Source organism: Psammomys obesus, unplaced genomic scaffold (genome assembly GCF_907164565.1).
Source record: "Psammomys obesus unplaced genomic scaffold, mPsaObe1.curated_primary_1811, whole genome shotgun sequence".
NCBI classification, from domain to species: Eukaryota; Metazoa; Chordata; class Mammalia; order Rodentia; family Muridae; genus Psammomys; species Psammomys obesus.
Window position 1 is genome coordinate 9,257,449 of NW_026586816.1, and position 12,804 is coordinate 9,270,252.

The 12,804-nt window shown below is 38.5% G+C and overlaps 1 protein-coding gene across 6 annotated transcripts in view; it reads right to left on the minus strand.

The window, feature by feature from the left end:
* Positions 1 to 12,804, minus strand: part of Macrod2 (mono-ADP ribosylhydrolase 2) — a 1,832,027-nt gene that overhangs the window by 1,742,284 nt on the left and 76,939 nt on the right. The gene's annotated exons all lie outside the window — the stretch shown is intronic.

Below are 12,804 nucleotides of genomic sequence, written 5' to 3' on the forward strand. Positions count from 1 at the left end.
CTCAGTTATTTGATCCATGACACTACATAATTTCTATGAAGATGCATCTTGGCACAGGACCCTGTCTTCTTACATTCAGTGCCTTATCCCAATACTGAACCAGGGAAATACAGGTAGGTGATGGCTATTAGATGAATGAATAAAAAGTGGATCAAGGCCCAGTAAGGCGTAAAAAAATAAGTGAGTGAACAAAGCAGGTCAAAATATTGTGCCAAGAGATTAAGGAAATTCTAAGGCTGGACTCGTCCTAAACTCCCATTATCATGTTAAATTTCAATAAGTACTTTTGTAAAAAATGTAACTTATGGAAAGCAATGATGCTAGGTCAGCTTTTAGGAAAATGGAAAAAATATGTAATATATCTTTTGCAATTCCTGTATCTTCACACATCAATTATTTTGATTTTGATTATTCTTTGAAGATGAAAAAAAAAGTCTGTCTTTATACACATTCCAATTATTTAAGCTACTCATAAACTGTCACACATACAAGAAAAAAGCAATTTTGGCTAATGACATTCTTACATACTCATCCACATCTATCCAAGAACTAGGGTTTTTTTTTTCCTAAAACATCCTTAAAAATATGAGTTTGTAGAAATGAAAGACACAAAAAGCATACAATTGAGATCAAATGAGGGGGAATGTTGTACAGTATAAATTTTGTCTACTTTTCATCCAGGTATTTTTTTCCAACAATGACACTTTATCTTGTTTATAAGATGGTTTCAACTACATATTTAATTCTAGAAGAATATCCTTCTTTTTTTGCTAATGTTTCCAGAGAAACAATTTTAGATACACATAAATCATGTATCTATGTGTTTAACAGAAACTGCTTCTTCCACAGTGGAGTCAATAAAGGCTCTACACTTTAAAAGTGTGCATGAACCAAGATACTATTCAGTGATTTCATTAAGGAAACAAAGGTAAGAAATGCTTTTACCAACCTGGAATTTCTTGCATTGATTTTTTTTTCTTCACACAAGTGGCCACTGAACACTAATTCCATACATATTAGACACTGTAAAAGCATTCACATTAAACAAAATTATCACAGTTGTAAAATGCCAGCCCCACTTAAGAACCCTGCTGGTTCTTAATTTTATCAAGCATGTAAAAGGCTATCTCCAAAATGAATGTTGCTGCAAGGTGGCTACACAAACACTGTTTGCTTAAAGACAGTATTATCTGGAGAGAGGAGTCTCGCGTTGTCAAAGCAATGTAAATAATTTCCCGGAATATCTCACAGAACAACCAGACTCCTGATAAATCCCCTCTAACAGTGTGAAAACAAGTACCCTTTCAAGAAAAAACTAGAGATTAATTAATATACTGAGGATGTACAACACTTGCTTCTAAAGACAAGATCACATTGCCATGCGAATAACTCGAATCCGTGAGTTAGCAGTGCAAGCTTCTCCCTCCTCAAATGCCCCAGTCTAGTCACTATCAAAGGAGGTAGAGCTACAGGAATAAATAAATAGGAAGGAAGGGAGGGACAGCGGGAGGGAAGGAGGGAGGGAGGGAGAGACGGAGGAAGGGAAGGAGGGAGGGAGGAAAAAGAGGCTTTATTAATTTATTACACAATGCTATATTAGTCTGCCAGTGATACTTTAGAATATTTTGTATGTGTGTATATGTACCCACTCTAAGGCTTTTAACAACTATGTTTTTATAATCCTTACTTTGTAGACATGCTGAGTATTATTCTAATTCATAAATGAATATGAAATGGTCCTGTGAAATCAGCCTCATATACAATTATTTATACATAATAAAGTTTTCTATTATAGAATTTTTCATATTTTATTAAAAAACATCTACTAAACATATGAGCATTCTAATAAAGCTCTGATGAATTCCAAATTTATCATTAACTTAGCAGGTAGAAGGTACAAGTTCTGTAAGTAGCAGCAGCTTCAAATATCACAAAATATTTCTAATATCAGACTTTAAACCCGTCAGTTTTCTTAGTAAAGTCAGGAGTGTGGTTGATGCAGTACAATGTAACACGACAGAGCTCTTTGCAAACATCCAAGCATGCTACTGCCACTACCAGGCAAGACTGGAGCCCTCCGTTCAAGGGAAGAAGCCAGTGAGCATGGATGGGCCGCACAACATAGAAAGAAATGATATGGGAGGTCCCCTGTAGTTGCCCAGGTGATAAGAAAGCAGCAGCAGAGACATGGAGAGAGTCCAGCCAGCTTCACAGCACCTGCAATAGGCCCTAATTGGTGGAAGCACAGCACACCCTGGTGACAAAAACAAGCTACCTCTAGCTGGCCTGAAGCTCCACTAAACACAAAGCAGAGCAAGCTGCGCGGTCTTCAGTCTTCCTGAGAAGAACCTGGACAGCAAATAGGAAAATCAAGGAGAGTATGCAGCACAAATGCAGTGGTTCTGAAACCAGCCAGCTGTTACTTCCCAGCAGCATGGCCTTGGGAAGTTTTTAATTGTTTGCAACTCAATTTCACATTTCAAAAAAATAAGCCCTCACTTTATGAAGTATCTGTAAGATCATTACTAACAATTTATTCACTTTGTATCCTTCCCATCCCACCCTTCCTCCCTTTTCCCCATCTATGTCCCTCTCCTAGTCCACTGATAGGGAATGTCCTCCTCCCCTACCATCTGACTCTAGCCTATCAGGTCTCATCAGGAGTCTGAATCTTCTTTCTCTGTGGCCTAGTAGGAATCAGGGACTACTTGAAATGTGCTTGGTACAGAACCTAGCACAGAGACAGAACTATACACATTTACTATGCAAATGAATAGATGAAGCTAATTAAAGACAGGATCAAGCTTAAAAGGGAGACTTTTTATTTAAAATGAGTAATAATCAAAAGTTTATGTTAGAGGCTTGCTATGTGTCCTTTACCATGCTCTTTACACAGAAAATCCCTTTCAGTTTTTGTAACACATGTCTCCTTTTGCAAATGACATCAGAACAAATATTAAGCCTAAAACAAAACTATGAAGTGTGGCTCAGTAGTAGAGAGCTTGCTGAACTCTGTGAGCTTCTAGGTTGGTCGCTGTTACCAAGATAAAAAGCAGAGAGGAAAAAGGTGAGGGACAGAAAAGAATATAAAGTGGCATAGCCAGGACTCAAACCCAGACATTACTAACCCTAAAACATTAATGGATTACAGATATTGATTTTACTCATCTAATCCTCTTGGTTTTGTTTATGATGAGACAACATCTCCTTTAGACAAGGCTGGTCTCCAAACTGCCAAAGATGTAGCCAAGAAGAACCCATAATTTAAGTCCTCCTGTCCCTACCTCTAAGTGCTGGTATTACAAACCTTAGTCACCATGCTTAGTTAGTTATTACAGTGTTGCGGTTCCGAAAGGAAAGCTTCCTCCATTCTAGACAGAACGCCTCACAATCAGGCTACATTGCTGGCCTCTGGTCCCATTTCATAGATGAGGAACACACATCTAAATTACTAACTAAACTAAGAGACCTTCTTGGGTGATAGGAAATAGAAAGGTCAGATGTCCATCCAAGGAAAGCACGTTAAAGTTTTGTTTTTTTTTTTTTTTTTGTTTTTTTTTTTTTTTTGTTGTTGTTTCTCCAGCAAAGAGAAGGTGGATGACAAGGTCCAGATAAGTACAGGAGCCCAGCAGCTACCTAATGTGGCTAAGACTGTTGTGATTGGTGAAAACATAACTTTCTAAGGATGCATTCTACTTGCCCATGCACAGGCTTGAAAGGAAAAAAAAAAAAAGCAGGAAGCTCCCATCTCAGGTATGTCTAGAATTCATGCATCAGCAACCAGTTCATGCAGGTACTATATTACCAACCTCTGCAGGAAAAAACAAACAGATATTTCACACCAATAGAAAAAAAAAAAAAAAAAAAAAAAGAAGGAATACTGAAAATGCCAGAAGTGTCGGCAAGGTATATATTTTTTTGAAGATAAATAAAACTTTATTTTCAACAACATCAAAAAAATGCAAATAACTCTTTTATATTAAAAAAGAAATTTAACCCCAAAGCCTTACTAAGGATTTAAGCAAAATATAAATTTTCCAAAAGAACAATCAGGAAGGGATCTGAAGAAAAGCTGGTAGGTAAACAGCATTTGTATCCTGAGCGCAGAGGCCTAAGAAATACTTGGGGTGGGGGGGTGGGGTTGTCACAGAATAACATATGTTAAAGAGACCTGGGCCTCAGACTGACTGAGGCATAAGCAAAGAGTGCAGGCAGAAAAGGGTCTGTGAAGACTTGGGAACCTTGTAAAGACATCAAGTGGGACAAAAACCTGGCCATCAGCCTGAGCAAGATCACACAGGCCTGTTAATATATCAGGTTAATATACCTGATTGGCGAGGTATATTAACAACTATAGTTTAGGGCCTCATCATTGCATACATAAATGAATCTGTTTCTTTCCACTTGAGTGAAATGTCTAGATCAAATTCTATGCTAAGTCAAAAGAAAAACACTATTTTGGGGGTCTTCTTTATGACTATATTTTTAGGTATTTGTTACACAACTCATAAAATAAAAGGCCTATTTGAATTTAAAAGGCTTCCATTTTACTGTCTTTTATAGATATTAAAATATAAACAGTAATTTTTCCTTTCAAGCAGAAAATACATGTTCAAGACATAGCAAACTCCTCTATTACAAAATGCTTTCCTTCCACTTTGTAGACTTGGTTTTCCATTTGACAGAATCTCAGAACGCAGCCTCAGACTTTACAACAGTAGTAACATGGTGACTATCAATAGGGCAAAGACATAAAGTCATAATTGATATATCGCTGTACGCCATCCTTAGACTTCTCATTCTATAGAAACTATGTAAGTATGGATAAACAATCTACCCAAATGTACTAATAGTCTAAATATTAACATGCTCTAATCACCACAAATGGTTTTGTAGAATCATTGAGAGCATTAGATATTTTCTTTCTTGCTTGATGTTAGTGGAAAACTTTTTCTTTTTTGTAGAGAAAGGAAATTTGTTTATTCTCAAGAGTAGACTATTCATATCTACTTCAGAAAATTTAAAAGTATCATTTTTAATCTGTATTTGGGGAATGACAAATAAATACATGTACATATATTAAATATATAGTTAAGGGTTTTAATATACATATACAGTATGAAATAATTACTACAATCGAGCTGGTCAGCATATCCACATGTCTGCATTAATTTTGTGTGTAAATACATAGTGAAATGACATGATATATTCTCTGGGGCTGGAGACACAGCTTCCCAAGCACCCAGAGGTCTTGGCTTTGATCCCCAGCACCACCCAAGGCAGAGATAGGGAAATACATTTATTCCTTCAGCAAGTTTTCAGTATACAATACAGTATTGTTAGCTACAGCCGCCACACTAGTTAGGCATAACAAAACACTTAACTAAAAAAATTTCTAGAAAGAAGGATTTATTTGGGCTCAAAGTGTCTGTCTGCCCCTCATGAGGAAGACTTGGTGGAGAAAAGCACTCAAATCATGCAGTCGAGAAGCAGGGAAAGGACTGCACCGGAAGGGGCCAGTGACGTGCTGCTTCTAAACACCACACCCTCTACGTTTCACCGTTTCTCAATAATGCTGTCATACTATTGCTTCACCAGGAGATAAATACACTGAGTCAGAGTCCTTATGACACAATCATCTCTAGGAATGCCATCAAAGACCCATCCAGAGGTGTGCCTCTAGCAACCCCTCAAATCCAGTAAACAAAGATTATCAGTCAGTACATTGTAGTACGATAATTAAGCAATTATTAAAAGCCCATTTTGTTTCTCTTTGTGATTTTATAATTTCCTGTAAACGATGTTTTGTCTCCTTTATCGTTTGTGTGATAACCATAGACTTCTTGGTTCCTACTTTCCAGGGGCTTTACAAAAAAAATTATTGCTCATAGTAATTGATTTGAAAATAAAAATTTATGTTTGATTACACACAAAAGTTCTACAGTTTTACTGAGTAAAGCAGATTGGGCCTGCTATAGGTTTCTCTCATATTGTATGGAATGGCAGTTTTCAGACTAGACAAGAATTATTTCAACAGCTTTGACCAGAGTTATTCCACTAGGAGTGTGAGTGCCGAGAAACAATGACTCTGCACATCTGGTTTACACACATGAATGACCACGTCTGCCAGCACAAATTGATCAATTATGTATGCCAACAAATAATGACACTAGAGTATATACCAAATCACATAGAAAGCAGATATGTGAGCCTAGCAGTCATAAGAGATAGAATGCCCTTACCTGGGTCTATAAAAGGAGGATAGGAAGACCAAACATGATACGACACTACTCCTGGGGAGTCACTGTCTTTGCTAATATTGCTGTGACACCACACCATCACTAGGCTGACCTTACGGGTTCAGAAGGATGGGTTCATTTAGTTTATAGTCTCAGTGGGACAATAGTCCATCAGGGTAGGGATACATGGCAGCAGGCACCAGACATAAGACATAAACAGTTGAGAGCTCATATCTCATATTGCAAGCAGGAAGCAGAGAACAAACTCAAAACATCTTTAAGCTCTCAAAACCGATCCTATGACACACTTTCTCCATCAAGGCCACGCCTCCTATGGCTGCCCAAACAGGACCACCAACTGGGAGCAAAGTATTCAAATGCCCAAGAATATGGGCAACATCTCATTCAGATGTAAATAACACTTACTCATCCCAGATAGGACATGAAGAGTCCAAGTTGATGAACCTATGAATTTTCCTGGGGTTACATATAGGAACGTGGATAAGGATTTATTTACAGAGGCAGAAACAATACAAACACAGGAATATAAGTAAAACCTCACAGAGCTGGAAAATTGGAGTATTATGCATAAGCTGTAGGCAGCTAAAAAGGCTGGAGAATGTTCTTTCCAGGTAGTTCAGCTGGTCTGAGCCTATTCCAGGAATCTTAGCTGGTCCATGTTTCTTCCAAGCACCTCAGCTCGTCTGAAAGTGTCTCTCGGCAGTTCTTACCACTTACCTATGCTTACAGAAAGTTGTTGGGGGAGTGGGACAACCTAGTGAATCTGGTCAGTTTCAGGGAATAGCTAAAGTCCTCTAGTTGTTCTTAATGACCTTCCTTGTAGGATGGAATAGTTCATCTCTTAGAACATCCTGCTGTTCCACTTCCTTTTTGATATCCTTTGTATATTAGTGTGTGGAGTATGAATGCAGCATCTGATAGCTGATGTTACTAGTAATTAATGCTGGAATAAAAACCCATGTTTGCCAACAGCAAATCAGGACTATTTGGTAAATTACAACCGATGAAACTGATGTAGTTTGTGAATTTTTTGGTTGTTCAATAAATTGTGACATTGTGAAAAAGATAAAAAATGTATCCATCCATGTTTCTGACAAAACATGCACAAAAAAATTTACCCTTGCCATTTCTGATGTCACATCTTACACATATTTTATGTAGCTTACTCATTAACAAATTGCTGTAGTGACAGTCATTTGAAAAGTTTGTCTCTTAACCTTTATGCTAAACTAATAAGTGATTTGCATACCAGCATTATAGCATTAGAACTCTCTAAATGGACTGGGTATTGGTGAGCCTTATGCATCTATATGCTTTCATCTTATGAAATGGCATTCATTCATTTTATCTGGAAAACTTTCCTTTAGCTATTCTAAGGAAGATTTTATGATGAACTCTCTGGATGTTTCTTTGATTGAGAAAGTTTTCATCTTTCCATCACTTTTTTTCTCTGTTTTCATGTTTGATTTATTTCTTTTTGTAATTTTTTATTTTTTTATATTAATCACAGGTTATTTACTTTGTATCCCAGCTGTAGCCCCCTTCCTCATTCCCTCCCAATCCCACCCTCCCTCCCTCATCTCCTCCCTATCCCTTTCCAAGTTCACTGATAGGGGAGGACCTCCTCCAATTCCATCTGACCCTAGCTTATCACGTCTCTTCAGGACTGGCTGCAATGTCCTCTTCTGTGGCCTAGCAAGGCTGCTCCTCCCTCAGGGGGCAGGGGGCGCAAAGAGCTCGCCATTAAGTTCATGTCAGAAATAGTCCCTGTTCCCCTGAACCCACTTGGATACTGAGCTACCATGGGCTACATCCAAGCAGGCGTTCTATACATGGTCCTTGGTTGGAGAAACAGTCTCATGAAAGAACCCTGTGCCCTGATATATTTGGTCCTTGTGGAGCTCTTGTCCTCTCCAGGTCTTACTAATTCCCCCTTCTTTCATATAATTCCCTGCATTCTACTGAAGGTTTGGTTTTGAGTCTTAATATCTGCTTTGATACACTAGGTAGATAGAGTCTTTCAGAGGCCCTCTGTGGTAGGCTCCTGTCCTGTTACTTGTTTGTTCCTACATCCAATGTTCATCCCATTTGTCTTTCTAAGTGAGGATTGATCATCTTACCCCAGGTTCTCTTTCTTTTCTATCTTCTTTATTGTATAGATTTCAGTATATTTATCCTATCTTATAGGTCTATACGAGTGAGTATATGCCCTCTGTGTCTTTCTGCTTTTGGGATACCTCACTCAGGATGATTGTTTCTAGGTCCCACCATTTGCCTGCCAATTTCATGATTTTCTCGTTTTTAATTGCTGAGTAGTATTCCATTGTGTAAAAGTACCACAATTTCTGTTTCCATTCCTCAACTGAGGGACATCTGGGTTGTTTCCTGTTCTGGCTATTATGAATAAAGCTGCTACAAACACGAGCAAATGTCATTGTTGTGTACTTGAGCATCTTTTGGATATATGCCTAGGAGTGGTATAGCTGGATCTTGAGGAAGCACTATTCCTAATTGTCTGAGAAAGCACCAGATTGATTTCCAAAGTGGTTGTACAAGTTTGCATTCCCACCAGCAATGGAGGAGGGTTCCCCTTTCTCCATAACCTCTCTAGCATGTGTTGTTACTTGAGTTTTTGATCTTAGCCATTCTGATGGGTGTAAAGTGAAATCTCAGGGTCGTTTTGATTTGCATCTCCCTGATAGCTAAGGACGTTAAGCATTTCTGTGTTTTTCTGCCATTCTACAATCCTCTACAGAGAGTTCTCTGTTTAACTCCGTGCCCCATTAATTGGATTACTTGATTTGTTGCTTTTTAACTTCTTGAGTTCTTTATATATACTGGATATTAGCCCTCTGTCAGATGTAGGGTTGGTGAAGATCCTTTCCCAGTCTGTAGGCTGTTGTTTTGTTTTGATGACAGTGTCTTTTGCTTTATAGAAGCTTTTCAGTTTCATGAGGTCATCACTTTTTTTAAAATTTTATTTATTTTTTATTATTACACTTTATTTACTTTGTATCCCAGCTGTAGCCCCCTCCCTCATTTCCTCCCAATCCCACCCTCCCTCCCTCTTCTCCTATGCCACTCCCCCAGTCCGCTGACAGGAAGGTCCTCCTCCCCTTCCATCTGACCCTAGTCTATCAGGTCTCATCAAGCCTGGCTGCATCATCTTCCTATGTGGCCTTGTAAGGCTGCTACCCCATCAGTGGGAGGTGATCAAAGAGCCAGCCACTGAGTTCATGTCAGAGACAGTCCCTGTTCCCATTACTAGGTACCCACTTGGACACTGAGCTGCCATGGGCTACATCTGTGCAGAGGTTGTAGGTTATCTCCATGCATGGTCCTTGGTTGGAGTATCAGTCTCAGAAAAGACCCTTGGGCCCAGATATTTTGGTTCTGTTGCTCTCCTTGTGGAGCTCCTGTCCCCTCCAGGTCTTTCTATCTCCCCCTACTTTCATAAGATTCCCTGCACTCTGGCCAAAGTTTGGCTATGATCTCAGCATCTGCTTTAATACCCTACTGGGTAGAGTCTGAGGCCCTCTGTGGTAGGCTCCTGTCCTGTTCCCTGTTTTCTCCCTCTTCCAATGTCTCTCCTCTTTGTCTTTCTGGATGAGGACTGAGCATCTTACCCAGGGTCCTCCTTCTTGCTTAGCTTCTTTAGGTGTTTAGATTTTAGTATGTTTATCCTGTATTATATGTCTAATATCCACTTACAAGTGATTTGTAAAATTATGGTCTTACAAAGACCATGTGTGTCTTTCTGTTTCTGGGTTACCTCACTCAGGATGTCCTTTTCTAGTTCCCACCATTTACCTACAAATTTCACGATTTCCTTGTTTTTAATTGCTGAGGAGTATTCCATTATGTAAATGTACCATAATTTCTATATCCATTCTTCAACTGGGGGACATCTGGGTTGTTTCCAGCTTCTGGTTATTACAAATAAAGCTGTTATGAACATGGTTGAGCAAATGTCCTTGTTGTATATTTGAGCATCTTTTGGATATATGCCCAGGAGTAGTATAGCTAGATCTTGAGGTAGCAAAAAAAAATCAGTAGCCCTCCTGCATACGAAAGACAAATGGGCTGAGAAAGAAATTAGAAGCAACACCCTTCAGAATAGTCACAAAGAACGTAAAATAATTTGGTGTAACCAAGCAAGTCAAAGACTTGTATGAAAAAACTTCCAGTCGCTGAAGAAAGAAATAGAAGAAGATATCAGAAGATGGAAAGATCTCCCATGCTCATGGCTTGGCAGGATTAACATAGTAAAAATGGCCATTTTACCAAAATCAATCTACAGATTCAATGCAATTCCCATCAAATTACCAAAACAATTCTTTACAGATCTTGAATGAAAAATTCTCAACTTCATATGGAATAATAAGAAACCCAGAATCGCTAAAAACAATCCTCTACAATAAAAGATCTCTGGAGGTATTACCATACCTCTGTACTATAGATTAATACCTCTGGAGGTATTACTATACCTCTGTACTATACAAGCTGTACTATAGAGCAAGAGTACTAAAAACTGCATGGTGCTGGCATAGAAACCGACTGGTGGATCAATGGAATCAAATAGAAGACCCTGAAATAAACCCACACACTTATGGACACCTGATTTTTGACAAAGATGCCAAAACCATACAATGGAAAAAGGGACAGCATCTTCAACAAATGGTGCTGGTCTAACAGGATATCTACATGTAGAAAAATGCAAATAGATCCATACTTATCACCTTGCACAAAACAAAAGTCTAAGTGGATCAAAGACCTCAACATAAAACCAGACACATTAAATCGGCTAGAAAAAAAAAGTGGGGAATACCCTAGAACTCATTGGTACAGGAGAAAACTTCCTGAACAGAACACCAACAGCACAGGCTCTAAGAGCAACAATCAATAAATGGGACCTCATGAAACTGAAAAGCTTCTGTAAAGCAAAGGACATTGTCATCAGAAAAAAAAAAAAAAAAAAAAAAAAAAAACCTACAGACTGGGAAAGGATCTTCACCAAACCTACATCTGACAGAGGGCTAATATCCAGAATACTTAAGAAGTTAAGTAGCAACAAATCAAGTGATCCAATTAAAAAATGGGGTGCAGAGCTAAACAGAGAATTCTCAATAGAGGAATATCGATCGGCAGAGAAACACTTAAAGAAATGTTCAACATCCTTAGCCATCAGGGAAATGCAAATCAAAACGACCCTGAAATTTCACCTTATACCCATCAGAATGGCTAAGATCAAAAACCCAAGTGACAACACATGCTGGAGAGGATGTGGAGAAAGGGGAGGCCTCCTTCATTGCTGTTAGGATGTAAACCTGAACAACCACTCTGGAAATCAATCTGGTGCTTTCTCAGACAATTAGGAATAGTGCTACCTCAAGATCCATCACTTTTTAGTGACATGTGTTCTCCGTATTCTTGGTTGGTACTATTTTTCCTCACAGCCTTCTAATAAACCATCACACTCCTATTCTACAAGTTTTCTACTGAAAAACATAAACCAATAACTTTCTGTGTCTCCTGTATCTTGAGACTTTAAAATGTGTATTAAACTTTTAAAATTCTATTTTTAATAATTTGTTTATAATACATCTTGGTGACATCTTTGGTTAATATCTGACTAAATATCTTTAACTTTTGTGGATGTGTAAGGATTGGTATCAATTCAGGACCCCCAAGACCAAGTTCTTAACATAAAGGAGATTTGTTTGCCCCAGAGGGATAAAGGACAGGGAAAAAGAGACAAAGACAGGAGACAGAGGACTAGGGAGAAGTTGAAGAGAACAGGGACAAAGAAGAACAGGGAAAAGGAGATGGGGATGAGGTATTTGTCCCAAGGAGACAAAGGACTGCCTCTAGATAGAGATGAGATAGACATGACCCATAGGTGAATGGTGGTTTATAAAGGTAAAAGGGGAAGCCCTGTGTTAGGATGAGGTCTTTAATTTTGATTGGGCACGTTAGTTAGGTGAGCCAATGGGGACTTTTGATTGCTGGACTTCTATACTTTGATATATGGACCTTGGTATTCAGATTCAGAAGAAGGAATTGGCCATTAAGGAAATAGACGTTAGTGCCTAGCTTTAGGGATGTAATATAATGGTTTTTAGCAAGACAGAGAGAATTGGAGAGAAGGGAAAGGCCTCCTAGTGACACATGCTCAAGTAGGCTAAGTGTCCTTTTATCATGTCCAATATATACTCTCAGATTTGGAAAATGTTCAACCTTTCTTTCTTTAAATAGGTTTTCCCACTAGTTTTAGAGGAGTGAGAACTCACTCATCTCAAGCTCTCAAAATATGATAGTTCTCCTGATAGTGTAACTTGCATCCCATAGGCATCTGTCAATCCTCCTCTTTTTTCCTCTTCTGAATAGACATTTTCTCATGAGTTCTCTTCAGAGATTCTTCTGTCTGATCAAGTATGGTGTCAATACTCTCTAGGCATTTTGTTCATTTCACTTTGAACTCTTCAGCCCCAGTTATAATGTTTGAGATTAGATAGATACATAGATAGATAGATACATAGATACA